Genomic DNA, 8,095 nt, shown 5'->3' on the forward strand with positions numbered 1-8,095 from the left:
AACAATAGTAAGATGTCAATCGTATTAACCCTCAGGAATTTAGCTTGAGCATGAAGTCACACATTTCACTCTTTGAGTTTGAAACTATTGTTCAAAAAACAATAATTATTTAGTAACACTAATATTTCTTGAATAAGTAGTTTGACCATAGTTTGACCACAGTTTGACCAAAATACAAAAAAACTGAAATAATTATTTGGTAACACTAATATTTCTTGAATAATTAGTTTGACCATTGATTGACCAAAATTTAAAAAACTTAAATAATTATTTAGTAACACTAATATTCTTGAATAATTATTTAGTAACACTAATACTTCTTGAATAAGTAGTTTGACCAGATTTAACAAAAAACTCAAAAAAAACAGAAATTTGAGCATAACTTTTTTTCCTTTTAGAATTTGAGGATTCTAAAAATTTGCAAACAGGGGTCGTAAGCAGTCAAAATCGGATGCGGATTTTCGTGCTGAACATTTTGATATATTATACGTTTTTTCTGACATCGTATGCAAAAGTTATAGCCGTTTTACATTTTCCCTACACTTTTTGCAAAACATGTGCAAATTTAAGTTTTTAAAATTTTCATAACTAGTACATGTAGTAACATAACTACATCTGGAAGGATTTTAATTTTTGAAGTTTTTATCATTTTCTTTTGCTTTTTACAAAACTGAAAAGGCGATCCGGGGGGGGGGGGGGGGGGGGGGGGGGGTAGAGTTTGAAAATGGGATCTTTAGTACCGGTACTAATGCCTGAAACCCCATTAGTACCGGTTGGTGGCTCGAACCGGGACTAAAGGTCTAACCTTTAGTACCGGTTGGTGCCACGAACCGATACTAATGGGCATCGCACCCTTTAGTCCCAGTTCGTGGCACCAACGGGGACTAAAGGTCCCATTTGAATCGGGATTAATGCCTGTACGGTGCCCTAGCCGCTCGAACCAGGACTAATGCTCACATTAGTCCCGGTTCGTAATGCACCCGGGATTAATGCTCTTTTCTGGCCAAACCAAAGCCCTGTTTTCTACTAGTGCTAATGGATTTCTTGGGATGTTTGCACAAGGCCGAAGTATTTGGGAGGGCTTGGTTTCCGAGATATAGAAATTTTCAACATGTCACTTTTGGCAAGACAAGCATGGCGGATTATCCAGGAGCCGCTGACTTTAAGTGCAAGAGTATTGAAGGCAAAGTACTTCCCAGCAGGCTCTTTCTTGGAGGCCGATACAGGTAACAATCCGTCACAGATTTGGAGGGCCATCATCGATGGAAGGGAAGCTATTGCTCAAGGTTTGATTAGAAGAATTGGGACTAGAGAATCAACAAGAGTTTGGGAAGATAATTGGCTACCACGGCCTGGTTTGATGAAGCCGATGGTACCTTTAGTAGCTGAGAAATCGACCTGGGTTTCAGAGTTGATTGATAGCTCTTCTGCTTCGTGGAAAGAAGATATGGTGCGTTCGGTGTTCCTCCAAGTTGATGCGGATATCATCCTGGGGATTCCAAGTTGTACAAGGAGAGTGGATGATTTTTGGGCATGGGGAGAAGATAAAAGAGGCATTTTCTCGGTTAGATCGGTATACAAATTCCTGGCAGGTTTGAAGAGGAGCAATGATGAGCTGTTACAATCTGCAGGTGGCCACTCAAACCACACAGAGGATGAAAGGGCATGGACCTGTTGTGGAATATGAAGATCCCATCAAAAATAAATGTGTTTGTGTGGCGACTGTGCCATGAGACTATACCTACAAGAGATCTATTACATCACAGGAATATGTCTAGCACAAAAATCTGTGCTTTCTGTGCAGCCGAGGATAGTTGGAAGCATGCACTGATAGACTGCGTAATGGCAAGAAGCATATGGTCTCTATGTTCAGAAGAAGCAGTGCAAGTAATGGTAGATAATTTGTCTATGAATGCAAAGAACTGGATGTTCACGACCCATGAAGCGTTATTGCATGAGGATTTCACCCGAGTGGTGGTAACTTTGTGGGCGATATGGCGAGCCCGGAGAAGAGCAGTACATGAAGATATATTTGAGAGCCCGTTCATGACGTATTCATTTATCAATGTTTTTCTCAGAGACATTCAGGTACTGGAAAAGGACAAGTAAAAGTAGACAAGGAATACAGAGACAGGACCGGCGGTGTGGCTGAGACCACCGGAGGGCTTTGTGAAAATTATTACGGATGCAACTGTAGCAACGGGGGGACCTGTTGTTGCGGCGTCGGCTGTGTGCCGTGACCAGGAAGGTAAGTTCCTGGGAGCTTCAGTTATCATAGTCAAGGGTATTACAGCAGCAGCCACTCTGGAGGCCCTGACGATCAGAGAAGGTCAAGCTTTGGCCGAGGATTTATATGTCCACAGAATTCACATTGCATCTGATTGCAGGACAGTTGTTACTGATATTGGGAAGAACTTGATGTCGGAGTACGGAGCTATTGTACATGAAATTATAGGTCGTTCTAGTCTTCTCAATTCTTGTAACATAGTTCATGAGTTTGGAGCTCGAATTTCGAGGCTCACAATCTTTCTAAGCATGCTTTAAATCTCGGGCTTGGACGCCATATTTGGTTGGGCCAGCCCAGAGAGTTGCACTTTTTAGAGTAAATTGTATAGAAGTACCACAATTGGGGCATTGGAAGCAGATTGGTACCAAATTGGTAATTTTTACGTGTCAGTACCAACTTTGGGGCGAGGCATTGCAAAAGAGGCTAAAACAGTTGTTTATACGTATTGACACGGAAACTGACCGGTTGGGCCCGCCTGTCGGGTGCTGACATGGCATGTTTTTTGCAAAAAACTCCCTGGAATCTCCTCTCTCTCTCCCCCGAACGCTCTTCCCCTCCTCTGTCTCGATCTCTCACACACACCCGACGCCACGTCAGCAGTTGACGCCGGCGAGCCCGAGCGGCGCGGAGGGCGGCGTCCACTGCCTAGAGTTGAACAAGAACCCGAGCTCCGCGGGGATGGAGTCAAACCCGCAGGCGGAGACAATCAGCGACCCGTTCTTGGCGGCGACCTCGTGGAGGTCGGCCTCGACGCGCTCCATGAACTCGGGCTCGCCGGAGATGTCGAGGCAGTCGGCCCCCGCCTCGGCGCAGGCCGCGGCCACCTGGCGGCCGTAGAGGCGGAAGGGCCCCGCGCAAGAGAGCAGGACGCGCGCCCGGGCGGCGACCGCGGCGAGGGATCGAGAGCCGGAAGAAACCCCCCGGGGAACCAGCCGCCGGCGAAGATCCGCCCTTCCGCGCGCGGCACGGGGTCAACGGCGCGGGACTCACCGGAGCAGTAGCCCGTAGCCGGGGCCAAATCGCGATCGCGGACCGGCCCGGATCGAACCGTGCCCCGCCGGGGAAGGAGCCACCCGGAGCAACGATCTTTCTCCTCCTCGTTCCTTTCCGCGGACGAGCTCGGGCGGGCGGCGCCGCGGAGGTGGGGGGGCGTCACGCCAGGGCCGGCGAGGGGCTGAGGGGGCGGGGGGCGGCCGCGGCCGTGGCGGCCATCAATGTTGTCCTGTCCTGCTGCCGTGCTGCACGAGGAAGACGGGGGAGGGGGAGGGGGAGGGGAGTAGAAGGAGAGAGAGGGGGGGCGGACGGGGAAGTGACCGACCGCGGCTCGCCGGCGTCAACTGCTGACGTGGCGTCGGGTGTGTGTGAGAGATCGAGACAGAGGAGGGGGAGAGCGTTCGGGGGAGAGAGAGGAGATTCCAGGGAGTTTTTTGCAAAAAACATGCCATGTCAGCACCCGAGAGGCGGGCCCAACCGGTCAGTTTCCGTGTCAATACGTATAAACAACTGTTTTAGCCTCTTTTGCAACGCCTCGCCCCAAAGTTGGTACTGACACGTAAAAATTACCAATCTTGGTACCAATCTGCTTCCAATGCCTCAATTGTGGTACTTCTATGCAATTTACTCCACTTTTTACCTGTAAACATTCTGGGTTCTGAAGAAAGCTTGGCGAGATTGTCTTAAAAAAAAAAACTTGATCCCCTCCTTCCGGGCCGGCTACACAAGCTCAACTAACCCACCAAGAATGGCGCCGGCACCAGGGAGGATTCCCAGCCTGCACATGTACCACCTCTGCTTGTGCTTCCTTCTCCTTGCGTCCACCGTCACCCTCTCCGCTGCCGTCATGGCTTCCTCTTACTCCTCTGTCTGCCCCTCCCTCACACACGCTCACGACCGCCATACTGACGGCGACACAGCCATCTCGCTCATCCGCTCCTTCCAGATCTCCACCGGCCATTTCTTCGGCGGCTCAAACATCAGCCTCTTTCCCCCTGACGACGACCCCTACACCAGCCACCCGTTCTCCTTCTTCCCCCACGGCGCCTCCCTCACCGACGACCCAGCTATCGTCCACCTCACCGCCACCTTCACCCTCACCGGCCCCCACAGCTGGGTCAGGAGACGCCGCCGCTATCACACCACCGCGCCCGTCTCCTCCGTCCTGGACGGTTACCACTCATCTGCCTCGCCCGAGCTCTGCATGGTCGGGACGGGCACTGGGCGCGTCGTGAACGGCTCTCTCACGCACGACCACGATGTCGCCCTCCACCTCCACGTTCCCAGACGTCCCAATCTCACTGAGACTTTCGTGTTTGGCAGTCTGGAAGGCTCGTCCGGCCTCGGGACAATCCGCCTCCTCGCTTACACCGAGGCTGACGACTACAAGTACGGCTCCGAGCATGCGGCCTGCAGCCCCAGCTCACCGGGTCATCAGCCGGCCAGGGGCTCGCTCCGGGCGCTTGGTGGCTTCACCTCCACATGCGCCCACCTGAAAGAACAACTCATGATCTCCTACAGGCTGGAGCACGGCCGCGCCCTGTTTCCCGGGATGCGCGTTGACCAGACGCAGTGCGTCGCGGACGACGCCGTTGTGCGCGCGTATGCGGTGCTCTCCAATGACACCGGCCAACCGAGAGGAGCAGCCGTCGACGCCGCTTCTCTGTTGGGGAGGAGGCGTTGGTGGCCGATGGGCAGTGGGACCCGACTCAGCGCATGCTCTGCCTTCGGGCGTGCCGTATGACGTGAAGTACTCCTACAATGACACGATGCTCAAGGAGGCCAAGAAGTATCACCCGGAGATGAGCAAGGGGAAGAAGTTCACAGGGTCACACTCGTTCCCGGATTTTAACTGCAGTTTCAGTGACTTTGGATTTGGATTCGACGGGCTAGACACCGGGGGTGGAGAAGCCTACCCTGTCACAATCGGTCGGCGATGGTCGCCGGCGATAGGCTAGCTGCCATGTTGCCTTCTTCCAGCATGCGGTGGCTGTGGATGAGACGGAGCAGGGTCTGCTGAATGCCAGCTATGGCATACGCTACTCTGCTCCACCTGATAACTGGGTGCGCCCTACCAACATGTGCAACTACTCAAACTACTCAGTTGGCATTGAGAAAAGAAAGATCCCAGCAGAGGGTGTTTATGATCCGAACAGGGGCAAATGGCTCGATGGACTGGCAGACACTGGTAACAGTGCCTTTAGTCCCGGTTCTGGAACGGGACTAAAGGGTCGGGACTAAAGCCCCCCCCCCCTAGCCTCTTTAGTCCCGGTTCTGTTATGAACTAGGACTAAAGGCCCTCCACGTGGCCGCTGTCTGGAGCTCCACCTTTAGTCCCGGTTGGTAACACCAACCGGGGCAAAATAAATTTTTTTAAATTTTTTTCTTGAATTTTTCCCGATTTTCAAATTTTTGAATTTTTTTACAATTTAACCAACTGGGACTAAAGGAATTTTTTTGAAATTTTCACGATTTTCAAATTTCTGAATTAGTTTACAATTTAATCTCTAATCACCCCTCATCACTACTCAATTTAATCTATAATCTCTATTCTCTAATCACTCCTCATCATTCCAAGTTGTCTAACTTCCCGGCCGGTCACCCACCTGTCACTACTCCAGTCTGAGCAAGCTTAACATCCGAGTTTATTCCCTCTAGTTTCCAAGTCTGCACTCGTTGTTTTCCTAACAATAGTAAGATGTCAATCCTATTAACCCTCAGGAGTTTAGCTTGAGCATGAACTCAGACGTTTCACTGTTTGAGTTTGAAACTATTATTCTAAAAACAATAATTATTTAGTAACACTAATATTTCTTGAATAAGTAGTTTGACCATAGTTTGACCACAGTTTGACTAGATTTGACCAAAATTCAAAAAAACTAAAATAATTATTTAGTAACACTAATATTCTTAAATAATTAGTTAGTAACACTAATACTTCTTGAATAAGTAGTTTGACCACAGTTTGTCCAGATTTAACATAAATTAAAAAAACTGAAATTTGAGCATAACTTTTTTCCTTTTAAAATTTGAGGATTCTAAAAATTTACAAAGCGGCCTACAGCGGTCAAAATCGGATGCGCATTTTCATGCTGAACATTTTGATATATTAGACTTTTTTCCTGACATTGTATGCAAAAATTATAGCCGTTTTACTTTTTCATAACACTTTTTTGCAAAACATGTCCAAATTTAAGTTTTTTAATTTTCCTAACTAGTAGATGTAGTAATATAACTACATCTCGAAGGTTTTTATTTTTTGAAGTTTTTATCATTTTCTCTTTTTTTCAAAACTAAAATGGCGATACGCGGGGGGGGGGGGGGGGGGGGGGGGGGTAGAGTTTGAGACACGAACCCCTTTAGTCCCGGTTTGAGACACGAACCGGGACTAAAGGGCATCGCACCCTTTAGTCCCGGTTCATGTCTCAAACCGGGACTAAAGGTCTAATCTTTAGTCCCGGTTTGAGATACGAACCGAGACTAAAGGGCATCGCACCCTTTAGTCCCGGTTCGTGTCTCAAACCGGGACTAAAGGTCCCATTTGAACTGGGACTAATGCCTTCCCGACACCCTAGCCGCTCAAACCGGGACTAATGCTCACATTAATTACTCCCGGTTCGTAATGCAACCGGGACTAATGTGTACATTGACCTGTGACCACTGAAAAAAATAGCGCACTATAGCGTCGCTAATAGCACGCTATAGCGTATTGAGAATTGCCTCGCTAAGTATATCGGTGTACAATGTCTCGCTAATAGCACGCTATAGCGCGATATAGCATGCTAATAGCATATTTTGAGGTCGCCGCTATTTTGCTGTAGCGCGCTATTTTTTTCATTGCCTGTGACCAAAGCCATGTGTTTCTACTAGTGCTTGCCCCTCTGGCCCTCAACTCAGAGGCCTTGTTTGCAAGCAGGAGGAGCCAGTATTATGAGTTCTACTACTCCACGACCCGGAGGCTAGAGATGAACGAGGTCATGATGAGGGCGCCTACGCTGATCGCCTTCATGCTGCAGCTGCACCTTCTTCAACTGACGTGGTCTGGCCGCCGCACATCCACCATGTCCGAGAGGACCGTGCTGTGGATATGCCTACCATTGTACGCGCTCGGAGGAGCCTTCGCCGCAATAATCCACGGGGTCAACGCCCATGCCATGAGTGGTGACCCATCAATGATCGGCATAGGTGGATGGCCGGCGACGATCTGGGAGGACCTTGTGTCGTACCCGGGGCTGATACTGGATGGCTTCCTCCTCCCGCAGGTTATCCTGAACGCATCCTTAGGAAAATCCAGAGTTGGGGTGATCTCACCGTGGTTCCACACAGGGGGCACCATGGTCCGTGTGGCGCCTCATGTGTACGATGTGGTCAGAGCCCATATCTACAAGCCAAGCATGCACTCCTCCGACCTGTCTGCGAGCCCCCATGGCGACCTCTTCAGCATCGCGTGGGACGTGGTTATACCATGCGGGGTAGTGCTGCTTGCGGCGTTGTTGTTCTTGCAGCAGAGGCTCGGAGGCACCACGGCGCTCCCTTCACAGAGGAGGAGATCGGGTGGATATGAGATGGTCTCTAGCATTTAACATAAAATGGGAGGGGTTCTCCTTCAGGGAAACAAAGGGTGCAGTTGTGGTTGATGGAATAACATGTACTGGTTTTGCTTGAAAGCAAGGATAGTGTATCTTATGTGTTGTTGGAGGTCTGTCCATTGGCACTTCAATATGAGTTTGTACCTTTTTTAAGAATACAAGGAATACACAAATAACCCTCACCGCTTGTGTGCTCATCATCTCCGCTGATAGGTTACTGCATCCC

The 8,095-nt window shown here is 49.6% G+C and overlaps 1 pseudogene; it reads left to right on the plus strand.

Moving 5' to 3' along the window:
- Positions 1–4,028: 4,028 nt before the first annotated feature.
- Positions 4,029–7,863, plus strand: LOC109783874 (uncharacterized; annotated as a pseudogene).
- Positions 7,864–8,095: the final 232 nt, after the last annotated feature.

Source organism: Aegilops tauschii, chromosome 3, assembly GCF_002575655.3.
Source record: "Aegilops tauschii subsp. strangulata cultivar AL8/78 chromosome 3, Aet v6.0, whole genome shotgun sequence".
In the NCBI taxonomy this organism is placed as follows: Eukaryota; Viridiplantae; Streptophyta; class Magnoliopsida; order Poales; family Poaceae; genus Aegilops; species Aegilops tauschii.